At 37.1% G+C, this 25,882-nt stretch overlaps 1 protein-coding gene and 1 long non-coding RNA gene across 9 annotated transcripts in view; one reads left to right on the top strand and one right to left on the bottom strand.

Annotated features, from left to right (window-relative positions):
• The window catches only part of XKR9 (XK related 9), a 512,237-nt gene that overhangs the window by 183,580 nt on the left and 302,775 nt on the right, over positions 1 to 25,882 (bottom strand). The window lies entirely within an intron of this gene.
• Positions 999 to 24,222, top strand: LOC143686300 (uncharacterized). Of its 5 annotated transcripts, none has more exons than XR_013177010.1 (3): positions 999 to 1,100; positions 11,082 to 11,254; positions 23,929 to 24,222. It is a non-coding gene; the product is annotated as an uncharacterized LOC143686300 (long non-coding RNA). The 5 variants fall into 5 exon arrangements; XR_013177011.1 differs by lacking the exons at positions 999 to 1,100; positions 23,929 to 24,222 and adding exons at positions 2,086 to 2,401; positions 3,366 to 3,594; XR_013177007.1 differs by lacking the exons at positions 999 to 1,100; positions 23,929 to 24,222 and adding exons at positions 2,086 to 2,457; positions 3,366 to 3,594.

Below are 25,882 nucleotides of genomic sequence, written 5' to 3'. Positions count from 1 at the left end.
AAAATGTATCAAAGACCTAAATATAGGAACTAGGACTATAAAACTCCTAGAAGAAAATGAATGGGAGGACCTTCACGATGCTTCAAGATCTTCATGATCTTGTGGTAGGCAATGGTTTCTTAGACGTATCACCCAAAGCACAAGTAGCAAAAGAATAAACAGATAAATGGGACCTCTTCAAAATTAAAAACTTTTACACATCAAGGGACTTTATCATGTAAGTGAAAAGACAGCCTATTCAATGGGAAAAAATATTTGGAAACCACATATCCAATAAGGATAAAATTCAGAATTTATCAAGAAATCCTGCAATTCAACATAAAAAAAACAAACAGCCCAATTTAAAAATGGGCAAAAGACTTGAATTGACATTTCTGTGAAGAGGAAATTCAAATGGCTAAAAAGTACATGAAAGGATGTTCAACATCACTAGTTATTAGGGAAATACAAATAAAACCTGAGAAATCATTTCATACCCATTCTAATGGCCACTGTTTAAAAAAAAAAAAGAAAACTACAAATGCTGGAGAGATTATGGAGAAATAGGAGCACTTGTTCATTGTTGGTGGGAAGGTAAAATGGTATGGCTGTTGTAGAAGACAGTTTGGTGGTTCCTCAGGAAGCTAAGCATAGAATTACCATATGATTTGGCAATTCTGCTGCTAGGTATAAATCCAGAAAAACTATAAAAAATATTTGCACACTAATGTTCATTGAGGCATTATTCACAATTGTCAAAAGATGGAAGCAATTCAAGTGTCTATCAACTGATGAATAGATAAAGTGGTATGTACATATCAATGAAATATCATCTAGCTATGAAAAGAAAGGAAGTTTGAATGCGTACCACAACATGGGTGAAACTTGAGGATATTATGTTGAGTGAAATAAGCTATATACAAAAGGACAAATATTGTATAATATTACTGATAGGAACTAATTATAATAAGCAAACCCATAGAGTTAGAATCTAGAACATAGGTTACTAGGAAACAGATGGGGGTTAGAGAATAGAGAATTGATGCTTCACTTGTACAGAATTTCCATTTAGATTGATGGTAAAGATTTGGAAATGGATGAAGTGATGGTAGCACATTATTGTGAGTGTAACCAATAGCACTAACCTGTACAGGTGAATGTGGTTAAAGGGAAAATTTTAGGATATATATGTTACTAGAACAAAATTAAAAGATAAAATATAGGACAGTACTATAGTGAACCCTATTGTAGACAATGGCCTATAATTAATAGTACAAGTATAAGAATTTTCTTTCATGAATTATAACAAAGTTATGCTATTAATACAAAGTGTTAATAATGGGGTGACAGATGGGAAAAAATACACCTAATACAAATTATGGGTGATAGATAATAGTATGATTTTAATACTCTTCCATCAATTGTAAAAATGTAACTACTGTTAAAAATTAATTCAGTTATTAAAAAGTACTGCCATCAATTGTAACAAATATTTCACACCAATGCAAAGTGGTGGTGGTAGAGTAGTATATGGGAGTCTGTATCTGATGCACGATTGTTTTGTAAACCCACAACTTCTCTAATAAAAAAATTTGATAAAAAAAAACTCCTCCTCCAAAGGGGTCTGCAATTAATTGGATCTCCTTTTGGAGAAATGTATGCCCAAGGCATTGTCAAAAAACATAATGCAATCATGAGGAAATTAGTACAAAAAAAACACACACACAACTAATTTAGTATTTTTAATTATTTGGGGGAAGGTTGTTATGTGGGAAGCTAATATATACATAAAGTATTTTTCCTCATAATAGATCAATTCACACAGTTCCCTGGGTTCTGCCTATGCTTTTGTGATCAAAGTTCAATATAGCTCATTCCAAATGCTTCATCTGGACCACTGTCTCTTTGAAGTGCCACTGGACTGGTGGTGATGGAAAACCAAGGCACAGACCGAGCCCTCTGCGTACACCCAGCCGGTGCTGTGGCTTCCACGCACTGGGCGGGGCCGTGGGCTTTTCAAGGCCCCAGCGTGTTGAAAGCTGTCACCCAGGACGGCATTGTCGTGCAACGGGATCTGTATCCAAGCATGAACACTGGTGACAGCGTCCCATCGCACAATCCGCGGAACTCACGTGTACCCAAGCCGAAGCGCAGCACCTCCAGTGCGGAGGCAGCCAGAGGTCCCCAGCCAGCACTGCGCACGCCTGCAGAGGGGAGGCTGAGGCCAGGAGAGAGACGCGAGTCTTCCTTCTCATAAAGAGAATCTGGTGTTCCAGGTCAATGCCGATTGCCTGGAGTAAAGAATATTGAGTTGTCACCACAGTCATGCCACCTAAGGGCTAGTGGGACCGTAACCTTTCTGTGCCTCAGTTTCCCCTGAAGCCGATTAATATCTGAGCCCTAGATTTCTCTTAAGGATGCTGTGAGTACTGCGACGATGTCTATAAAATGCCTTGAGGAGAGTTGGATGGAAACAAGGTATATCATTCCCACACATGCAGAGCAGGCTGACTCTGGGGGTGTAGAAGCCTCAGCCCAGCTCATTTAAGCCTCTTCGACTATGCACTCCCAAGTCTGAACAGCAGGCTCACTCCACATGCTGACAAATTAATATTTTTAGAAAACAATCATTTCTGATCATCAGACACTGCACTTATTAGGCAGTCTCTTTATTCCTTGACGGGAAGGCAGTAGACAGCAAGATTTCTTCCCTGGACTGACAGCCGCTTTATAAAGCCATGTGTTTTCTTCAGAGCAGTCTATGGTGACATAGCAACCCAGACATATGGTGTCATTATTCAGCCGACTCAAATTTGACACTTAAGTGAATTTATTATATTTTGCTTTGCTCCTGGTGCCTGAAAGGCTTTGCCACTGTCTCTTCATAGAGTTTGTCACAGATGTTGATGTATTTTCCTCCTCCGCGGCCAGGTTTTACTGTGGAAACTGATACAACTTCACGATAGAATTTCTAGATGAATTATTCACGCATTGCATGCTTTCTGCACATGGGGGCTTGGAAGAAACCCATACTATTCAATAAATGGTCTTTCTAATCCTCTTTAACAGAGCATGCTCTCCCAGTTTGAACTACTTCCATTATCGCCTTTGTAATCACAATGTTTTAGATAAAGTATTTCGTAGTTGATAGCTTGGTTAAAAATTCACAATATTTCACATTAATGTGCAACAAAATTGCCCAGGCGCTGTGATGAAACTGATCCATTCTAGCCACAATAAACCATATGGGCCAAATTCTCATCAGCTCAACTTTTGCTCACTTAAAAAAAAAAAAAAAAAAAAAAAGAGCTGAAACCCTGTAGTCAAATCCACTTCCAATGATTTATAGGGCAACTCCTGAAATATCTCAATATTTGTTGTTTTAGACAGAACAAGCCTCTCCTAATGCTAATACCATCTGTAGAGATGAGTTTTTAATTGAAAAGAATTTTCAACTTGATGGAAAAGAGTCAGATGAACTCATCACTGGCCTCTGAGAAAAGATTAATGAAACAAAAACACATCAAGCTTCTCTAATACCTGGAGAAGCCATAAGGATGCCTGAGTGCCGTCAAGGACTGTGGCAAATGGGAACGAAGCACCTCACATGACACAGTAAGCCCACTGAGGAATGAAGGACTATCATTACAGTGTTTAAAGAATACTGACCTGTTGACCTCTGAGATTTAAGACTTTGCCTCGGGGTCATGTCTTGACCTAGATTTTGTTTTCTTTTGTTTTGTTCTGTTGTTGTTTTTAATCCCAACTGAAATAAAATTTCAACTTTATTCTGCTAAATTCCAAGTGGGTTGAAAGTTAAGTTCTTCCTATCTTTGTCCTGCTTTTCATCTGTTTAATGAAATGCTTGAGCGGTACATGTTTTTAAATAAGAAATCTCACCTTTTAGAATTTGCTTTCCATTCAGATAGCACTGACATCCGGAATTGTTCCTAGAACAGATGGCAAAGAATTGCACAAAAGCACAGAGGAAGATGAAATTCTAGCTAATGATTATTATTATTTGAGCAAATTCAGCCCAAGTGTGGTAGATTTCATTTACTAAGCTTTGAGGTCCATCCATGCATAACTTCCCCCATTTGTTGTCTGTGGCACCACTCTTCTCCCAGCCTCTCAAAATAACTTTAGCGTCAGCTTTGGCTACAACTTCTCACAGCCCCATTCTATCCCCCAGTTTCTAACAGTTCTTTCTTTCTTCATAATACATCTTCTATTCAAATCCACTTTAGTTTTTCTCTACCCTACCCTACGCCCCGTCTTTATTCAGATATCCTTGAAATCTGTCCCATCTAATCTTCTAGCCTCCAGAAATTTCCCTTATTCAACTCCACCAAGTACAACATTACCACTATAACCTTTGTAACACATCATTTTATTATATCTCCTCCTGTTTAAGAACCCATAATATGTAGAATGGAATGATCATTTGGTAAGAATGTTTGTGTTTGTATGTTGGTATGTTTAATTAAAAAAAACCCCACAGTTTTGTATTACCTAGTGAATGTTCTTTTATTTAATATATACTAAACACTTATAAATAAGCACATAGGTAAATATATTGATATGCCATCTTGCTCTAAGTGCTTTACAAATATCAACCCATTTAATCCTCATAACAACTCAATGAGGTAGGACCTGTTACTTCCCCCTTGTATAGATGAGTCCTCTAAAGCACAGAGAGGTTAAATAAGTTGCCCAAGGTCACACAGCTAGAGAGTAATGGAGCCTTGATTCAAACCCAGTCTGTGATGTTATCCAGTATATTATCCTGGCCCATCCTAGAACTGGCTTGTGAATAACTAGCACACATACTATTTTGTGGTTTTTAAAGTGCTTTCCTTTATTTCTCACTTGACTAAGCTCTTCAATCAGACACAATTCATCTCTAAATCCATCTAATTTTACCTCTTTTTAGTAAAAGGACCCCAGGTAAGTAAGGCAGTCTCCTTATTTGTGCATATTTCCACCTCTGGCACCTTGGCCTGTCATGTTTTCCTTACCTGGGCTGCAATCCCATTCATATATCAGATAATATAAATTATAAATATCTATCATCACAATATTGCAAAATGTAAGTCTTGCAAAATGTAACTCAATTCCTCACAGAAGGCTTTTCTGTCCTTCTTTCCTTCTTGACTTCTCTAGTGTGTGTATACATACAACCTAACTTGGCTACATACTCACTCAATAACCCCCTCAGTCCCTGTTTTTCTCTGAATCCTTCCCCCACCTCTCTCATAGGTAGAATCTGTAGCTGTTCAGCAATGCTGTCACGACAAATCAGGTAGTTGACTCATCTCTTGACTATCACTACATCACAACAGGATCACTTCACGTGTCTACCTCCAGCCATACCACTAGATTATGAGCTCCATAAAGGCAGGTGCTGCTGCAAAACCTCTGTACCCAGCCTCTATCTTAGCACAGTAGAGAGTCAATATATATTTGCTCATAGATTAGCATGCAGTTTTATTTGGTTTTCTCTTTATTGTATGTTTGTATACCACACACGTGCATACATACACAAATATACACGTACACTGGTTTTCTTTTCCAACAATATTGTAAACTCAGTGAAGACAGATCTTGTTTCTACTTTCTTTGCATTTCTCATCAAATCAAGTACTAGGCTATCCCATCAATCCTTACTAAATGCTTGCTGTATGAATCGGTGAATTATTAAAATTACCCCCAGGAAATGAAGATCTTTGGCTTGAATGCCAAGTGTTAAAAATAGTACCACTCAAAAATATATAGTCAGCTACACATTAAAAAGTACTAAGAATAACTCAATATTTCTTGTATGGAACAGTTGTATTTTCTTCTGAGAATCCATATGTTAAAATCTCTCTCTGTATTTCCCATGTGAGCACTTAAATCCAGAACTCACAGTGTACCTGGCTTCAAACCAAGTACATTAGTTATTTTGGAGTCACCAGAATTAATAGTCATTCTCCCACTTGCAGATCTACCTCAAATAAAACTGTATTTCATTTGGATTAAAAGTTATAATTCATAAACTCCACTATAACAAATGGCACCAAAACAACTCTGTAGACTTAACCCATTTTGTTCTTGTGAAAAACACTGGCACTTATGATGATTAGCTTATTACAAATGAAGAAGAAAAATCCCTCTCTCATACATAGAATTTGGATATAAAGATAAGCATTTTATTTATACTAAGAACCCAAATTTCATGGTGACATTGCGATTTATAGGCCAACGTCCATGACCATGAACAAATTCAAGAAACCATTTTGATAATTCAAAGGAAACATCCAGATACTTTGGTATAGATCCATTATAACAATTATCAAATGACTCATAAATTTTAAAAACAAAACTAAAACAGTTTATCTATGAGAAGGTACTTTTATACATAAGTAACTGCCTTACAGGAGACTAATAATAGAAAGAGGAGAGAAGAGAATCAACATTTCAAGGACTCAGGGAGTCTTGGCCTTAAGCAATGTGACAATGACAAGGCCTGGAAAGCAGAAGCTGACAGATCTGCCTGCTGGGCAGGAGAAAGGAAGAAAAGAAATGCATTTTATAAGTAGCTTTATTATGTACCCAGGTATAAAAAGAAAAGTCTAGAGCAACAGGCCTTTTACATAGCAGCTATATATGAATCAAATAAATAATTTCATATTTCTACATCATGGAGAGAACTGTTGGCTTCTCTTTTTTTTTCATACCCAGTGAGTATGAGGTTCTCCCATGCCTTCTAGATCAATTAAACCAAAAGAGAGGCAAGTATCTTACACCCCAGTTAATATGTTCCCGTTGAAGACTTGAGTTTGAGTTCCATGGTTCCACTTTGGACTTTGTCACATTTTATTTAAATCAAAGCCAATGGCTTTTAGTGACTCCAAATTAGTGCAGGACTTGTTTGGCCACTTAAAAAGTTTTGGGGTGGACCATGGTGGCTCAGCAGGCAAGAATGCTCTCCTGCCGTGCCAGAGAACCCAAGTTCAATTCCCGGTGCCTGCCCATGTTAAAAAAAAAAAAGCAGGGAGAGAAGTACTTCTTTTTAATATGCAAATAAGTAGTTTTGGGCATATGAATGGGTTGTCATTAAGAAAAAGGACTGTGAGGGATCATCACTGAGGCACTTGTGTACCAAGCACTCAGGCTAAGTTCTGTGGGCACACAGAAAGTAAGCTTTGCCCTTCAGGAGACTGCAGGCTTATTGGGAAGACATGTAAATAAAACAACTTTAAAATGATGAGATAATGCCTCAAGTTCAGTGCAGAGCACAGAGAAGGCATCTGTTCTAGTTTGCTAGCTGCTGGAATGCAATATACCAGAAATGGAATGGCTTTTAAAAAGGGTAATTTAATGAGTTGCTAGTTTATATTCTAAGGCTGAGAAAATGTCCCAATTAAAACAAGTCTATAGAAATGTCCAATCAAAGGCATCCAGGGAAAGATACCTTGGTTCGAGAAGGCCGATGAAGTTCAGGGTTTCTCTCTCAGCTGGAAGGGCACATGGCGAGTACGGCGTCATCTGCTAGCTTTCTCTTCTGGTTTCATGAAGCTCCCCGGGAGGTGTTTTCCTTCTTCATCTCCAAAGGTTGCTGGCTGGTGGACTCTCTGCTTCATAGTGCTGCTCTCTCTGAATCTCTTTCTCCAAAGTATTTCCTCTTTTATAGGACTCCAATAAACCAACCAAGATCCAGCCAAATGGGTGGACACATGTCGTCCCCTAATCCAGTTTAACAACCATTCTTAACTAAATCACATCATCCAAGGAGATGATTCAATCACAGTTTCAAACATACATATTGAACAGAGAGCATTCTACCTTTATGAAATGGGATTTTGGTTAAAACATGGATTTTCTAGGGGGCATACTTCCTTTCAAACCAGCACAGCATCTAACTCAATGTGAGGAACCTGGAAAGACTTCCCAGAAAAGTCACCATTTGCTCTGAACTTTGGAGTATAAAAAGATAACTTCATTTATATATAAATTGTCTAATTCTACTCATGGTCACTTTGGAAGCCAAATAAAATGGATATACAGGAGGTGTTTTTAGAACATTTGACTTAGCAAGAATTAAGGCCCAGGTTAGTTGTAAGTGTGTGCTTCAATGCAAAAACATTTTTATGAACCACCTACTCTGTCTTGCGCTGTAGTAGCACACTGAAACAAGTACAAATGAAGAATAAGAGATGGTCTTTGCCTTCAGGGAGTCTATAATTTAGTTAGGCAGTAAAAAAAATCACACATATGACAGTTAAATAAGAAGATAGGGCAGTAGTTGGTTACACACTAGAATCTCTAGCTTTTCCAAAGACTAGTATGAATCACATTTTATTCTTACCCAATCTTTTTTCCCACAAATTTGCATGTTAATGATGGATTTGCAAAAGAAACAATACCTATATGTGATTTTTGTAAAGTTTTTCCATTTGTTTATCTATAGACAAATATAACATCAAGATCAAAGCAATTGCCCTTATAATTTAAAAGCTTACAACCCATTAGTTGTAGAATTACATGGATTTGGGCCCGAAGCATGGATCTATCTCTACTCACTCTCACTTTGGCAAATATTTGACTCCCATGAGCCTTAGTTTTGCTTTCTATCGGATGAATATAATAATACCCACTGAATTTTTTCAGGGGGTTTCAGATTGGAAGGAAGGGCCAACCCATCCACTCTGAGAGTAGGTTAAGTTCCTGATTCAAACTGAAATGAAGGAGCCACACAGAGCAGAAATGAATGTGCAGATGAGGCAGATTGAATCATGTACCCCAATAAAAGGCATACTTAATCTTAATACACATTCCTGTAGGGTGTGAACCCATATATAAATGGGACCTTATGAAGATATTATTATTACATAAGATGTATCAAATTGAATCAGGGTAGGTCTTAATCTTAATTACTGGAGGCCTTTTATAGAGAAGACATGCAGATGCATTTAGTCCATAGAAACCAGAAACTGGAAGAAGCCAGAACACATAGAAGCCAGAAGTTAAAGAAAACCGTAGGAGGAGAACAAGGACATCACAACTTGTTGGAGGGGCAAAGCTGAAAGTCAAGGAACCCTAAGGATTGCAGCAAGCTGTCACAGAATGCTGCAGGCTCCAAGAGAAAATATGGTCTTGCTGACACCTTGATTTGGGCTTCTGGCCACTAAAACTGAACAAATAAATTCTTGTTATTTAAGTCAACCCACTGTATAGTATCTGTCATAGGAGCTCTGAGGAACTAAGACAACGGAAGCGATGCAGCTGCCTGAAATACTAGAAATACAAAGAAGGACCTCAAGAGCCTTAGAACCTCGGCTAAGTGCCATACCACTTTTCAGACTGGTCTCATATCTGCCTTCAGGAAGATTATACTTCAGTAATCTATGCACTCCCATTTAAGGGAGTGTTTACATAACCTAAAACATGACCACTCAATAAGTGGTGGCATTTTTATTATTCATTACTTTGGTTGAGCGCTTTGATTTTTATTTTTTCAGAAATGTCAAATGACTATATGACAGATCATCCTCTTAACAGAAACTATATGAGCTTGGAGGAGTGCAAGTAGTAGTGCAAAGCACAAAACACTGTTTCTTCTTCAGTTTCATGCTGTTTATTCCCTCTCCCCCAGTTCCATTTCCTGCCTCCCATTTCTGGGAATGCCTGTTGGGTGTCTTCAGTGGCCTCACAATGAGACTCCTCCCAGCTATCACATGGCATCCTTTTTTTCTTCTCCTACTCCTGGGATGGGTAATGCTACCTACCATGCTTGAAACTGTCAACTCTGCAAAGCCACTCCAGCCTGTCAGTCATCCAGAGCCAAGGCATGTCCAACATCAAAACTGCATTTTGCCAAAATACAACCATCTCAATATTGACGATATCAGTGCAGTTCTCTCCTAATGAACTGGAGTAAATACCTCTTCTGAGGACCCTTGCCTATGACTGAGCACATGCACGGTGCCCCCTGGAGTTGTGCTCAGCACACAGCCTACTCAGTTACATAGAGAGGTCCTACTTCCTCCCTCATTTGCTACCTGGGCCATAAAAGCGGTGCCACCTTGTGCTCCCTATCTTAGACATTTTAGTGGAAAAGTTCTTTTATTTATCCTTTTCACTTTTTGTCTTCTCCCCTGGGATCTGATACAATCCCCAAGAAAAATGAGAAGGGAACATGGAAGAAATATGAGCAACACACATCCAAAACTGCCCTTTGCTTCCATATGGGACTTTTGCTTCAACCTTCCTTAGGATGACTCATTCCTTCTCAGAGGTTTCTTGAACCTTCTTTCAAATACATTCCAGACAAGCATATGATAAGTTCCCAGGTATGCTTGAATCTCAGAGAATATGTAGCTAAATAAGCTAAAGATGTATTTATAACTTGCAGTTTATTTACAAATTGCTTTAATATGAAACCTAGTTTCTACAAATGGGAGAATATTTTATTTTCCTAAAAGCTCTATATATGCATTCTCCTCACAACTAGAAAATATTTACATGCCAAATTTATATACCAGAATTAAAATGTATTGATCTAAGACCTTTGTCTCAGAAACGCCAATATTCTATGAATACATTCAATTTAAATATTTCCAGCCGTCACAATTTTTGCTTACATTTATCTGTTCATCAACTGCAATTGAAAAAATGTTATATTTAGTTTGATGAATAATATAATCTATGGAGAAAAGGTGTTAAAATGCATACCAAACTACCTTAATTATTAACTTCAAGGCAACTTGTGACTATACATTTAAATTCTCTTTACATTCCTTTGAAACTTTCATATTCAGAAGGCTGTTGGTAAAATGCAGGAAATAAAGTCAGAACTTTGCAAAGGTGAAAGAGTACATTCTAATAGTTTGGTAAAGTCTAATAAACTGCCATCTATTTCTAAATTAGTCATTGAAAAGATAATTTCACTGTAGGTGCAAACCAAAAGAGAAACACTCCTGAAAGGATTTAAGAATGTGCCCCTTTAATAATTTTAGCTGTTTTCTAGGAGTAACTTCATTAATCATTACTTCATTTGTGTAATTTATTCTTCACGCTGCCCCAGTAAATTCTCAGTTGTCTTTCATCTCTTCCAACAGCTCCCACAATTGCTCTAAGGAGTCCTTATCTCCAGGGCTGTTTTATCACTCCTCCTGTCACATGCAAAGCACACCCACAGAGGGATTTCAACAGCTGAAAGAACTACCTGGCGAGAGTGCATGGAAGGCCACAGTGAAATAACTCTCCAGAACAAAGGAGAACTTCGCTTTTGGTGGGTTTTAATATGCTCTTTATGCTGCGTAGTTAAAGTACACTTGGAACAGATAAAAATCTATGTAGATGGCATGTGTGAGAAAGACTTCCAATAAATGAGCTCAGAAGCATAAGCACATGCTTTGCTGGAGCTTTCACAATATTTTCCAGTTTGGCTTACCCACTGAGTTTTGCCATGAATTTTAATGCATACTTTCAACTTAACATTTTGCAGCTTTTCTTTTCACACATAACTAATAGCTCTGGAATGAGACAGTTAAAATTTCGTATAACCTTAAGTCATTTTTGAAGTAATTACATCTTTCCTGTCTGCTAGAGTCCATTTTACTGTCAAAAGATACAATATAGGTCAAAACCAATGTTATATATATATTTTATATTTTCATATATCAGTGTATTTTAAAGAAGGATAAAAACAAGGATACTTTTGGCATCTCATAAATAGATGCTTTATTCCAAGACACTGGTGCTGAAAAATAAGGACAGATATTATCCAAGACAGGGAAAAGGCTATGAAAAGAGCTTATATAATAACTGGGTTGTATTGTCAAGAGAAGCAAAAGGTCTTAACTTTACTACAGTCACATATAAAGGACCTAATTCTTTGTTGAAAATCTAGGTATTCTTGTTTGGGAAATGAAATGAAATTATGTTTTTCCTTGAAATCTGATCTCTTGATTATCAAGAAAGCCCGAAGTTCCTTGGTCCATATTTTGGGCACCATTCTTATAAATACACAAAGATTTGGGGGAATCTAATCAAGCCTTGCAGACTCCAGGTCTCTGCTTTACCTTTACAGAGGTGTGAGTCCTTCACAGTATTCTTTAGATTTTTACCTACAAAGTTGGATGTGTAATATCTCCTGCTTTTAACCCAGAGCTGGACATTTAGAGTACAGCTACTCTAGTTCACCTTCCAAAGCATGGGATGGCTGATATTGATAAGCCTTGGATTCTTCTGTTGCCTCTGACCAGGACAGAAACTAAAGAAAATCCCTTGTCTTCCTCTGCACTATTTCCTATAACCACTGATTTTCAGAGTACCAGAACATCCATGAGTTCCCCATGAATATGACTGATTGCAAGTTCATTTTGAAGCCCCTACTCCATGTTGTCTAGCCAGCTAATGCATGGAATATCAGCGGCACACTTTCTTCTTTGAAGAAGCTGGAAAAGTCAGGGGAGGCTGCAGGCAGATTACCAGAATTTCTCCCTAGTGAAATGCAAGTCAAAACCACAATGAAATAACCATTTCATACACACTCGAATGGCTACTATTTAAAAAAATGGAAAATAACAAATGTTGAAGAAGATGTGGAAAAATAGGAACACTCATTCATTCATTGTTGGTGGGACTGTAAAATGGTGCAGCCACTATGGAAAATAGGTTGGTGGTTCCTCAGAAAGTTTAGTATAGAACTACCATATCAATTGGCCAATCCACTTCTAGGAATATATCCAAAATAATTGAAAGCAAGGACTTGGACAGATATTTGTACACCAATGTTCATAGTAGCATTATTCACAATTGCCAAAAGATGGAAGCAACCCCAGTGCCCATCAACAGATGAATGGATAAACAAAATATGGTGTATATATATAAAGTAGCATATTATTCAGCCATAAAAAAGTATGGAGTTCTTCAAATGTAAAGGAATAGATAGAAGCAAAGGTGGTCCACTAGTGGGTCTATTAGTACTATTACCTTATTGAGGGTGAACATGATTGAAAGAGGTTGTATAGACCCATGTGTCCCACCAATTAACACTACAAATATAGATAAGTTCTTGCATGAACAATTTCAAAGGTATTAATCTTGTACAAAGAGTGTATAAGTTCATGGTATGGGGGAAAACTGCTGTTGCATGCTATGGGCTCTGTTTAACAGGAAAACATCAACAGTACCACAGTAACACCAGGGGTAAATAATGGGGGGAGGGACAAGAGTTAAGGGAAAGTTTAGATTTTCTAGTTGGTGAGGGTGTGTTTGTTGGTTATCTTGCTTTTGGGAATAATGAAGTTATCTAAAATTGAGTGTTGATGGACTGTTGACTTGGACATTATACATGATGCCCAATGAATGGAGGTGACCGAAGGATGCACTGACTGAGAAGTAGACCGGTGAACAATGGTGTATACATATGACTGAATACTGTGCTGCTACAAAAAGAAATGAAGTTGTGAGGCATGCAACATTATGAGTGAACCTGTTAGACATTTGGTGAAGCAAAACAAGCCAGAAACAAATAAGAGCAATTATTGAATGGTCTCATTTAGGAAATACTTATAAGAAAACAGGGGCTGAGATTATAAGCTCTTATAGCAGTCACATTTAGTCCAGAGTGGTAACTGCTATTTCTGGATTTTGAGAGGTTGTTTTCTATATGTATAGCTGGTGTTTAGAGATAAGAACAATGCTGATCAGGTCAAGATTAAGGTAATTCAGATTTAGGGGTAAGGAAGATATCGTCTATATTTTAGAACCTCATCTACTCTTTGAGACCAAAAGAAAAAAGGCTTAGTTTGTCCAGAACCTAAATTTTCTGTAGCACATAATTTAACTCAACCTCTCTGTACAGATCATTTAAATAATCCAAACATAGGGGGCCCAGAATAAGCATGAGGGTCTTTAATCCTATATAGCTCAATGTAATGCCTGGATACATCCCAGATATATTAAGCAGATAATCAAAAAGTATTCGCAAAGTCCCTTGAGGGATGAGAGGGAAAATATGGGTACTATTAAACTTTACCACAGGGGAAACCCCCGATACTGTGTCAAACATTAGAGTCACGCAAATCAATAGGCCAAGCCCTTGATCTTGAGGCTTGCTCTTGTGAAGCTTATATATGTAGCAAAGAAGCTTAGCCTACCTATAGGTATGCCTAAGAGTTATTTCTGGAGGAACTCTTGTGTTGCTCAGATGTGGCCTTTCTTTCTCTCTAAGTCCAACTCTGAAAGTAAAACCATTTCCTTCTACATGGGACATGACATCCAGGGGTAAAAGTCTCCCTGGTGGCATGGGAGATGACACCCAGAGATGAGCGTGGCCCTGGCACCATGGGACCAACAATGCCATCCTAACCAAAAAGAGAAAAAGAAGTGTAACAAATAAGGTATCAGTGGCTGAGAGAGTTCAAATAGAGTCGAGAGGCTATTCTGGAGGTCACTCTTATGCAAGCTTCAGTTAGACATTGCTACCTATCATGACTTGCCAAACCCCAACCAAAACCCTTCCTGCCAATCCTGAAGAACACCTAGGGCATTATATAAGATTCTACAAAGATTCCATGCACTAGGGTTTCTTTCTGGAAAGAAACCTACAGCCTACAGATGGGTCCCTGGACAAGATAAGTCCTGAAATGCAGAGGGGGCAGCCTTTCCAGAACATCAGCTACTTCTAGCCCCCTTTCCCATATTATCAACAGCCCTTTCCAACGTGAAAAAGTTAGAATGGGCATAGCCCAAATACCCCTAACAGTTGGGAGAAAGATCAAAGGTGATGATGGAGTTTGACAGAGAAGGTAGGGCTTAACAAAGGAATATGATTGCTGAATCATTATACTGACATTTCCTTTAGGCTCCAGTATTTTAGTGCAGTTAGAAGTAAAAACCTAAAATGGTGGAATTGTAACCCATACCAAACTCTGAAATCTGTTCTACAACTAATTGTTATAGTTCTTAGTAACTACTTCTTGAAGCGTACTTTGTAAATCATTGCTTTTTGTTTCTTTTCTTTGTATATGTTATATTTAATAATAAAAAAAGTTTTAAAAAAGAATTTTTTAAAAAAGGTATGAAGCTCTGATGCATACAACAATATAGATGAACATTAAAGACAGCATGTTAAATAAAATAAACCAGACAGAAAGCATGAGCAAACTGATATGAAATAATTTGAATACGCAAAATCATAGGATCAGAAACTAGAGCACATATTACCAGAGAATGGGGTAGAGAATAAGGACTGGGGAATTAAAGCTTAATTGATACAGAGTTTCTGGTTGGCATGATAGAGAAGTTTTGGTAAAGGATGGTGATAATGATAGCACAATATTGTGAATGCAGTTAATATGACTGAATTATATACTTGAATGTGGTTAAAGGGGAAAATTTTAGATTGAATATGTTACTAAAATAAAAATTAAAAGAACCATAGGACTGTACTATACAAACAATAAACCCTAATATAAACTATGAACTAAAATTAATAGTACAATTATAATAATATTTTCATCATTTGCAACAAAAGTACCACACTAATGCAAAGTGTTAATAGGGAAATCTGTGTGGGGATGGGGAGCTGGGTATATGGGAACTCTGTATTTTTTTGCATGATTTCTCTGTAAACCTAGAGCTTCTATAATTGTTCCCTTGCCCAGAAAATGGCTCACTTTAGTAGAGTACCCTCAATACCAGATATTTAAAAAAAGAAAAAGATATCTATTTAATCAGTGCAGTGATCAAGGAAAAAAGTGAGGGCGTAACTGCCAGGGCCTTGAATGGGTTGCATCAGAAGGTCCATTTGGTAGGGCTCATGGCTTTTGGGTTGATCCATTCTGTCACTGTACTCTGTATGTGTTAAAGATAAATTTGTCAAATGTACACATTTAAAATACACTGAAATTTTTCTGTAACTTTGTGTTCTAGTTTGCTAGCTACTAAAATGTGATATACCAGAAATGGAACCACTTTTAAAAGGGGGAATTTATTAAGTTGCAAGTTTACAGTTCTAAGGCCATGCAAGTCTGTAAAAATGTCCAAATTAAGGCACCAACAAAAGGTTACCTTCACTCAAAAAAGGCCGATGTAGTTCAGGTTTTCTCTCTCAACTGGAAGGGCACATGATGAACATGGCCATGTCTACTAGTCTTCTTTCCAGGTTTCTTGTTTCATGAAGCTCCCCAGGGTATTTTTACCTCTTCATCTCCAAAGGTCTCTGGTGCGTTGGCTCTTATGGATCTCGTGGCTCTGCTGTGGCTCTCTCGAGACACTCGTGGCTCTCAAGCTTTCTCCAAAATGCTTCCTCTTTTAAAGGATTCCAGTAAACTAATCAAGTCCTACCAGCTATGAGTGGAGTCACATCTTCCTCTAATTAAGTTAATACCCACAATTGGGTGTGTCACATCTCCATGGAGATAATCTAATCAAATATTCCAACCTGCATGGTTGAATAGGGATTAAAAGGAATAGTTGCTCCCACAAGATTGGATCAGGATTAAAACATGGCTTTTCTAGGGTACATAATCCTTTCAAACCAGCACACCTTGTTTGGATATTTCCTTATTTCAGTATACTGGGAGGACAGGAATGAGCTTGGCCTTGGAAATGTGAGATTGAGAAAAGCTTCTTGATCAAAAGGGGGAATAGAAATGAGAGTGTGTGATTGTGAAAAACTTGTGGCTGACACATCATTTAACCATTGAATAGACAGATGAGTAAGAAAATAAGGACAAAAACAAATAAAGAATGGGGGGTGTTTTTCATTTTTATTTTTATTCTGATATGTGCTGTTTTGAAGTACTAGAAATGTTCAAAAATTTATTGTGGTGATGCATGCACATTCATTCTATATGATAATACTGTGAACCACTGATTGTACACTTTGAATGATTATAGGGTCTGTACAGATATCTCAATAAAATTGCATTAAAATATATACTGGGAGGAAAACTATATAGTACTACATGCTAAGCTCTTAATGTGCATTAAATCATTTCATCTTCACAGTCATCCTGATGTAGAAGTTATTATTATCCATGTCTTCATGGATGAGAAAGGCACAGAAAGGTTAAGTAACACATCTAAGATATCGCAGTTGGTAAGGGCTAGCACTGTTTCTCACTCGGGCTTTCTGGCTCCAAGTAGGTGCTCCTAACCACTATAATCTACTCCCTTCTCAGAAGTGGTTCTGAGAAGCCCTGGCGACCACTTAGCCCCCTTATGCTGTACTCTAACCCCAAGGCAGTGCATGCTAATGGTCCAGGCATTTCCCCTTGGGTGGTTGTAGCTGGGGATGGAAGTGATGTAAGTGGCCCCTCTTAAACCATGATTTGATTATTGCTGGCTCCATTTCTGATTCTAGGGTTAAGCTGGTCTCAAAGCTTCATCTGAACAAGCAAGATGGGCATCATGTCCAGCCACCACACCCTGACTCCGTGGTCCTGTTCTCTTTCCCCACACCCATCTCTCCCAAGCCTCTGTCATCAGCTGTCACCATTCACTCTTCCTTGGTTTCCTTTCTCCTTAGACCCAGAGAACTTAGTGTCTAACTATCATTAATTCAACTATTTTACCTTAATTAGGGAGGTACATTTTAGTGAATACATGGATTTTTTTCTAATTTTTTTTTTTTTTTTTTTTGCATGGGCAGGCACCAGGAATCAAACCCGGGTCTCTGGCATGGCAGGCGAGAATTTACCACTGAGCCACCATCACAACACCCTTAATTTTTATTTTGAAATAATTTCAAACTTGTAGGAAACTCACAAAATCAATACAGAGAACTCCAATATACACCCTACCCAGATACCCAGTTTTACAACTTTTAACATTTTACCACATTTTTATTCCTTCCTTCCTTCCATCCATCTACCCATCCATCATTCCATCTATCATTTTCAAAATATTTGAGAGTAAGTTGCCTACATCATGTTCCTTTACCACTTAATATGTCCATGTATATCTCCTAAGGAAAAGAACTTGTTTCAGTTTGCTAAAAGATCCTGGGATACAATATACCAGAAATGGATTGGCTTTTACAAAGGGGATTTATTAGTTTATAAAATTACAGTTCTAAGGCCATGAAAATGTCCAAACTAAGGCATCAACAAGAGTATACCTTCATTCAATAGTGGCTAATGTGTCATGGGAAGGCACGTGGCACCATCTGCTGTCCTTCTCTCCCAGTTTCTGGTTTCAAACAGTTCTTTCAGGCATCTTCTAGAGAAACCTCCTTCTGTATTTCCTACCATCTGTCACTTCATTTCATCACTCTGCTCTCTGTGTCAGCTCTGAGCTCTCTCTATGTTTTCTGCCTTTTATTCTCTTCATAGAGGACTCCAGTAAAAGAATTAAGACCCACCATGAATGGGCAGGGTCACATCTTCATGGATACACCCTAACCAAGAGGTCCCACCCACATCTGGGTGAATCACATCTCTATAGAAACAACCTAATCCAAAGGTCCCTCCCCCACAACTGGGTGGGTCACAGCTTCATCGAGACAACCTATTCAAAAGGTCCCACACAACAATAGGTCTGTTCCCACAAGACTGGATTAGAAGAACATGGCTTTTCTGGGGATACATAACAATTTCAAACCAACACAACTTACATACCTACATTAAGCATAAATTTTAAGTTTAGGAAATTTAACATTGCTATAAATCACACAGCCTCTACTGCAATTTTTTCAATTGCCCCAAGAAAATCTTATTTTCACCTCCATTATTAGAACCAGCCCAGAATCAAGTACTGCATTTAATTTTCATTGTCTCTTTTCTAAATTGTGGTAACATTATCACAACACAAAATTTACCATCTCAATCATCCCAAGCACATGACTCAGTTGCATTAATCACAAGGAACTCTAAAATATGCTTATAACTGGTATTATCAGTGGTACTAAATTATCTCTAATTTATCCTATATTTTAAACCAAAACCTACCTAACCACTATCTAAACCTATACACAGTCTGCCTTTTATTTCTTCTCTCCCAAGTTATAAAAATCATTGCTTATCCCAAAATAGGCTGATATTAGGTCTCTTGTTTCCTCATTTCCTCAAAGCAAAAATAATTTCTAACAGAACTTTAAGAATCTCTTATGCATCCAGAAATTCAATCTTTCTTTTTGGTAGACGCTTGTTTAGAGGCCTCTGAGAACAGTCAGTGGTTTCCTTGAGATCAGCACCTCCAAACTTTTCTTGTTACGTAGATTATGGTGTTGTCACTGAACATGGTTTTGGACCACCATGTAAGCAAGTCATTTTAAACAGTTTTTAACATATCCTGTAACTGATGAGGAGTCAAACTTCATATATCAAGCAGTATGAAAAATACAGCTATTTCCAGTTGACATGTATCAAGAGATTTTTCTATGTTCATACCCTTCGACCAACTAATTCCACTTTGGGGAATCTATCTGAGGGAAATAATATGAAAAAACAGAAAAAGTGTTATGCACAGAGACAGTAAGTTAGTAATCTAAATGTCCCCAAATATAGCAATGGCTAATAAACTATCCACTTAAAGAAATATTATATAGCTGCTGGAATTTAGTTAAGAAAATATTATAGCATGAAATAGTTTCTCAAGCAAAATGGAAAGATAAGACAAAAGTTGTCTGTACAAGTTAATCACATTTACGTAAAATCAGAAACCCTCCGGAGCAAATAATAATAATAATTAATAATGAATAAACACACTAACACTCAGAGAAAGTGATTTTGAGCCTAGTGTTAAAAAGACTAGTCAATCAAAAAGAAAAGAATAAGGGTATTTTTGGCCCAGGCCAAATGGCTGTGGAAGAACCTTTGTCCTTCACCTTCTTTTGTATTAAGTGGTATTCCATAAATGTGTATTGAATTAATGATTTCTGGGAGCATAGTTGTTCACTATCGGTTGCAGCACCTGAAATGACTGATTTTAACTACTTTGACCAATAAAAAAGCAGCAATTTCATATGGTTCAACCAAATAAATCAACTGGCCTCTACCACACATATTGTACAAGTTGTACAAGGTCAGGATGAAATCTGTACCTCCCAACAGTCATTTCCTCCTTCCCTTTTTTCCCATGGTGGCCATATTACCAGCCTGGAGAAAATCCAACTGGATATTTGACGCGATATTGCCAAGCAATCAAAATAAGACCCTTCGCTGTTTTTTCCCATTTTGCTGTCATCATGTACATCTTGTAGACATGTTTTAGGGTTTGAGCTGGAGAAATGCATGGTTTTTAAGCTTTTCTTGAGACCATTAAATGTCATCTTGGGATAATAAACACTGATAAATCTAGTTTCCTCTACCTGGTCAGCTATCAAGAAAACCATCAAAAAGAGTTCAAGGATAGAAAAGCGATTCCTTTTCAATATCCTGAGAACACTCAAGTTGTGGTCTTCCAGTTTATTTCTTTTCACATATGCAAAGTGGAAATATCGAATGGAAGCTCCCTGTTTTGCAAAGAAAGCATTTTTATTTTTCTATTCCCTTCCCACATCACAATCCCCTTCCCCATTCCCATGTAATTAACAAGTAAACATGACAGGTCACCTGGAACAGGTAGGGGCAGAGGTAGGGAATCAACCTGATGAGAAATGGAACAGATTCAAAACAGTTGAGCAATATTATTGCAGGCAGCTCTTGGCAACATTTTACTGGCATTCTTTGGCAAATAATCTATTTTTAATTTTTTCAGTCTCTCTACTACTAAGAATAAATATATAACAACGTCTATTCATTCACCTTTGTTGAATTTTCACTTCCACCTCAGCTCTTATAAGAGTTACAAGCTGAAGCTATTAAAAGTAGCATCTATAAAAGGCAGGGATACTTGTCTCATTCATTTTCATAAATATACAGGCTAGCAAAATCATGTATGAGAACTATTGGAATAGGGCAATTAATAGGTTTCCCTTGGTTTTATGTTAAGTTTCTACAACCCAAAGATGGAATAACAAATATACCAGATGATAAAAAAAAATTATTTAGTATTTTATCCAGGGCAAGGTTTCAGTAATAAGCTTGCAGTATAGTCTGTCCTGTGAGTTGACTGGTGAGTTGTTTGAAACTGATAGCATTTTGTTAGGAGAGTTCAGGAAAAAAAATGTAAGAATCATTCACTTAGTTCAAACTTAGTTCAAAAATAAAGTTTGAACTAAGTACATACCTGCCTTCAGTGCCTATATTAAGCAAGACAGGATCCAATCCATTTTTGTGTATGAAAATAAATCCAGCTTTTTCAGCAATTAATGTACATTTTTATGTTTCTGTTGCCCGAAGACAGATATGAGCTTTAATATGATTTAGCCATATAAGGAGACAAATTGAGCTTCATATCTGTCCATGAACTTACTTCATTCTTTTCTTATTTCAGTGGCTTTGTTTGGATTTAAGTCTCAAGAGACAATAAGTATATAAATGATGGTGATATTATTATAATCACCTTAAGATTTGTCCCTTTAAAGTCACCTTATGTTCCAAATCAAAATGTCTTGACTTCATAAATTTATTTTATAGCAAAGGAACTTTCTAAATCCTGCCCAGTGTCTAGATATGAATCTTATTTAAACCTAGTGTGAGGCATTTTCTCAGTTATTAATTAGGTATCTAGGCTTTTTATTAGGTTGGCAATATTATATTTATAATACATAAAATCACAGGGAAGTTGTTGGGGAAAGCACTGGACTAGGAGATACGATTCTCAAGAGCTAGTCTCCATTTTTACCACAATGAATTTCTGGGCTCCAAAATACATAAAATGAAAGTGTTTTGTTGAATAATTTCTAAGTTTGCTTCTTCTTCTTCCTGTAGCCCCATGACCTATGTGGACTTCAGTTTCTTAATTGATATAATGGAAAGAATAACAAACCAAATAAATTTGATTTCCAATAATAGGATTGTTATCACATATTCATTCATGGATATTGGAAAGGCATAGAAGTCCTCAAGTTCCACAAGATATGATATGGCTTTGGAGGTTAAGAATAGTATCAGAAAAAGGCACTTTCTGGAATTGACACTGAAATAAGACAAAGCAGATGAGATTCAACATCTACACAGTAACTCACCTCATGAGGTAGTTTTCAACTGTGGTGTTTCTTTGATTATCAATAACTCACCTAGTATAAAGAAAGATCCAATCTCATTTGACAATGTGAGAAAATTCTAAATCAACAGAAGGTATCCATTGAAAATAAATTGTATTTACTGTACTATCTAGGGAAGTGGGTGCTCAATTTTGAAAGTCAGTGACATATCTAGAAAGATAAATTTGGATTCCACTAACATTCATTGAACACCTGTGTACCCTTCATTGTGATTGGATCTTTCATGTGTTAACTCATTTAATCCTCACAAAATCCTATGAGATAAATAGTATCCTAATTTTAAAGATGAGGCTCAAAAAGTCAGGGACTATACAAGATCATTTAGCTAGAATTCACTCCCCTTGTTTGCTGACCCCAAATCTCAATTTTTGCACTCTGTTATGCTGACTTTTAAGAGAATGGAAAGAGGAGAAAAAATACTTTTCTAACTACCCTACGCATGAAAAATATAACCCATTTTGGTTTGTTACAAGGATATGCTTATAAACCACTTATTTATTCTTCAGTATTGGAGCAATTGCAATTCATGCCCCCCCTTTCTCTTTTTCTCTGTTCTCACCTCTTTTCTCCCTCCCCCTCTCTCCCTCCTTCCCTCTCTCTCTTTCTCATAAATACACATACACACATAAACACACACCTGGATTTTTCAAATTTCCGCCTGCTTGGCATTGTATCATTTTGTCCATATAGATTACATAATTTGAAAGGTTTTTGATGATCGAAGAAGTTACATTGGGTAATGTATACTCAGTTATAAAATCTCAATTTTACCCAATGACCCAAAATCCATAAAGGCTCAAATTAATATAATAAAATCACATAAATCACTACCATGGCTATGATGATAATAAGCCATCACTTTGAATAAAGGTTCAGACATTTACTGTTTACTGCTACTGTTCCCCTAATTTTGGCTACCACAACGTGTCTTGTCAAATTCAGTCAAACGATGTGTGAGATATGTTCAATTCAAAAAATATCTGGTATGTGACTCTATTAAATATATATGCTGCAGCTATTATGTCCCCCCAAATTCCCATGATTTCAAAATCAAAATACCTGAGCAACATAAGATATCTTGATGTAAGTTTGGTTAAGAGAAATAAAACCTATTGTGCCTGCTGACATCATTCCTTAATATGTTAGGTTAGGTCTGCAGAAATATTAGACACAACTTGTGCATCTCCTTTTTCTTCTTTCTTGAACTCTAGAGGTCTAGAGATCTCAAGTACAGAACCATTAAGCTAGCAAACTTCCTGTTTTAAAGTCAGAAAATTGGCATTCTCTTCAAAAGTCATTATTATGGTTTTAAATTAGGTATGTGCATTTAACTAGCACATGTTAGTTCTTCAAAAAAATATATATATATATTTGATATTATATTAAATCCAGTTCTACTTAGCAAAGCCAATATTCAAAAACCAGATTGTTAAGGTACACATTGATGGTTTAACTTTGACAGGCTATCTCTGGATGATTCTTTGTAGGTAAAAAGTTGAGTACTTCAATATCTCCATATCAAAACCACTTATATATTCTGACTCAGCAATTTTACTTACAGTTATTTATTCTAAGGAACAAATGAATCATTGAGAATATGTAAAACACTATCTGATTGTCAATAAGGATTTTGTTTAAGATATATAGTACATTAAATTGTTCTACAAATATTTGCATGCCATTATGTGCTAGGTAGCAAAGATTACACAGTGAACAAGACAGATATATGTGCACTAAATTCATGCAGTTGGAAAGATGGATGTTCTGGTGACACTTGCTAAGGAACAAACTACCCCAAAACGTCGTGGCTTAAAATAGCAACTATTTTATTATGCTCACAGATTCTGCAGGTAAGGGATCTAAACAAGACCTAGCAGAGACAGCTTGTATCTTCTCCTGATGTCTGGGACTCCTCTGAGGAAGACTTGAAAGCTGAAGTCAACGCCACAGCTGGAGTCTCTTTCATTCACATCTATGGGCCTGGGATAAATCAAAGACTAGGATGGCCAACCAGAGCTCCTGCCCTTTGTCACTTGGCTTCTTCCCAGCATGGGGGGCCCCAGGGGAATGGACTCCTTGCATGGCATCTCAGGATTCCAAGTGTGTTTCAGCAAACATGGCAAAAGTCGCATCACTTTCTATGACCCAACTTTAGAAATCCCACATTGTCATCCCACTGTACTCTATGAGTTCGGTGGGTAGCGAGCCTACCTGTGTTCAAGAGGAGAGGAATTAAATCCCACCTCCTGATGTGGGGAGAGGCAAGGTCACATTGTGGAAGAACACATGGGAGGGCGGTACTGCTGCATCTTTAGAAAATACAATCTGCCACAGTGTAGTAGCAATGGCAGTGGTAAGAATGCTACTGCTATTTATTTTTAATTATCTATAAAGATAGCTAACATTCGTTGAGTACTCTCTATGAGTTTCAGGGATTATTCTAAGACTTTTATGTGTATTGACTCATTTAACCTTCAAAGTGGCCTCAGGGGGTAATTTATCAAGGTAATTTACAAATAAGGAAATTACAACATTAAGAAATTAAAGAACTTGCCCAAGGTCACACTACTAATGGGGATGTCTAGTTCCAGAGCCTCCATTTGCCATGATTAAAAGCAATTATTCCTGAGAAAGGATATTCTGAGTTATTTTACTTGCTGTTTGTCTTTGATATTATTTCCAAAATGGGGGGGGGAGGGTGTGAGGAGGATATAAAAGTAGAGTGTTTCCTTGAGACTGTTCTTTTACTCTCAGAGGCTTCCAGATGCAGTGTTTCCCAAATTGGCCGGATCAGAAGAATGATCTGAGGTATTTGTTAAAATCACAGACTTGGGATCCCTCCCCAGATCATCTACTGGCTCAGAATCTTCGGGGAAGGGGCTAATTGTATTTTTTTTTTTTAAAGGAAAGACAGAGAGAAGGAAGGAAGGATAGAAGGAAGGAAGGAAGGAAGAAAGGGAAACATTTTTAAACATTTTCTTGTTTTATTGTATTCTGTTTCTCCGTTTTTGTTACATGGGCTGCTAATTGTATTTTTAACAAGCCCTTATAATCAAGTAAAGTTAGGAATCACTTCTATATAGTGTCTCATGTTTGATCTCTCAAATCTGGGTGGCTTTTCTTTTCCTTCTCTTTGCTGCAGTTGTCAGAAACCACTCAAATAAAAGAAACCTCTCAACCATATTACTAGTGACTTTGTATAAAAAGGAAGCACTTGCCTCTAAAATGTTGGTAAACATCTGAGAGCTAAAGGAGCCCTAGGAGTCCTAAAACACAACTTAGCACCTTAGAGCAGTAAACATTTCTGTAGTGTTTTCAGGATGAGACAGGATGCATTTCTCCAACTTTGAAAACAGCGGAATAATAAAATACTAGTGGACTGACCAGCCAAGGAACCAATTTCCTCCTGCCCAAAAAGTAACTTTGAACAGGATCTTATATCCAGGCTTATGATGAAAACCAAAAGCAAAAATGTGAATTGGTTATATAAGTTCATTTTCCTAACTTTTAAAGTATCTATTTTTTTTTATCTTGAAGCATAAAATCTACAATATCTTTACTCAGAGTGGGGAAAAAGTGGTTAAAGGAGTTCAATGGCCACTTAAGGATAGCATTTATCTGAAAAGTGTTTTATTGGGGTAAGCTTTTATAAATCCATCACTGAATATCCATAATTAAAAATAATCTTAATAGCACCTAATATATGAGAATTTACCAAGTACCAGAATGCATTTCCTGGGCTATCCTCATTATTTCACAGATGAGGATACTGGGGCTTAGACTATTATAGTAACT

The sequence above is a fragment of the Tamandua tetradactyla genome, chromosome 6 (genome assembly GCF_023851605.1).
Source record: "Tamandua tetradactyla isolate mTamTet1 chromosome 6, mTamTet1.pri, whole genome shotgun sequence".
Classification (NCBI taxonomy): Eukaryota; Metazoa; Chordata; class Mammalia; order Pilosa; family Myrmecophagidae; genus Tamandua; species Tamandua tetradactyla.
This window is presented reverse-complemented; position numbering and strand designations above follow the sequence as displayed.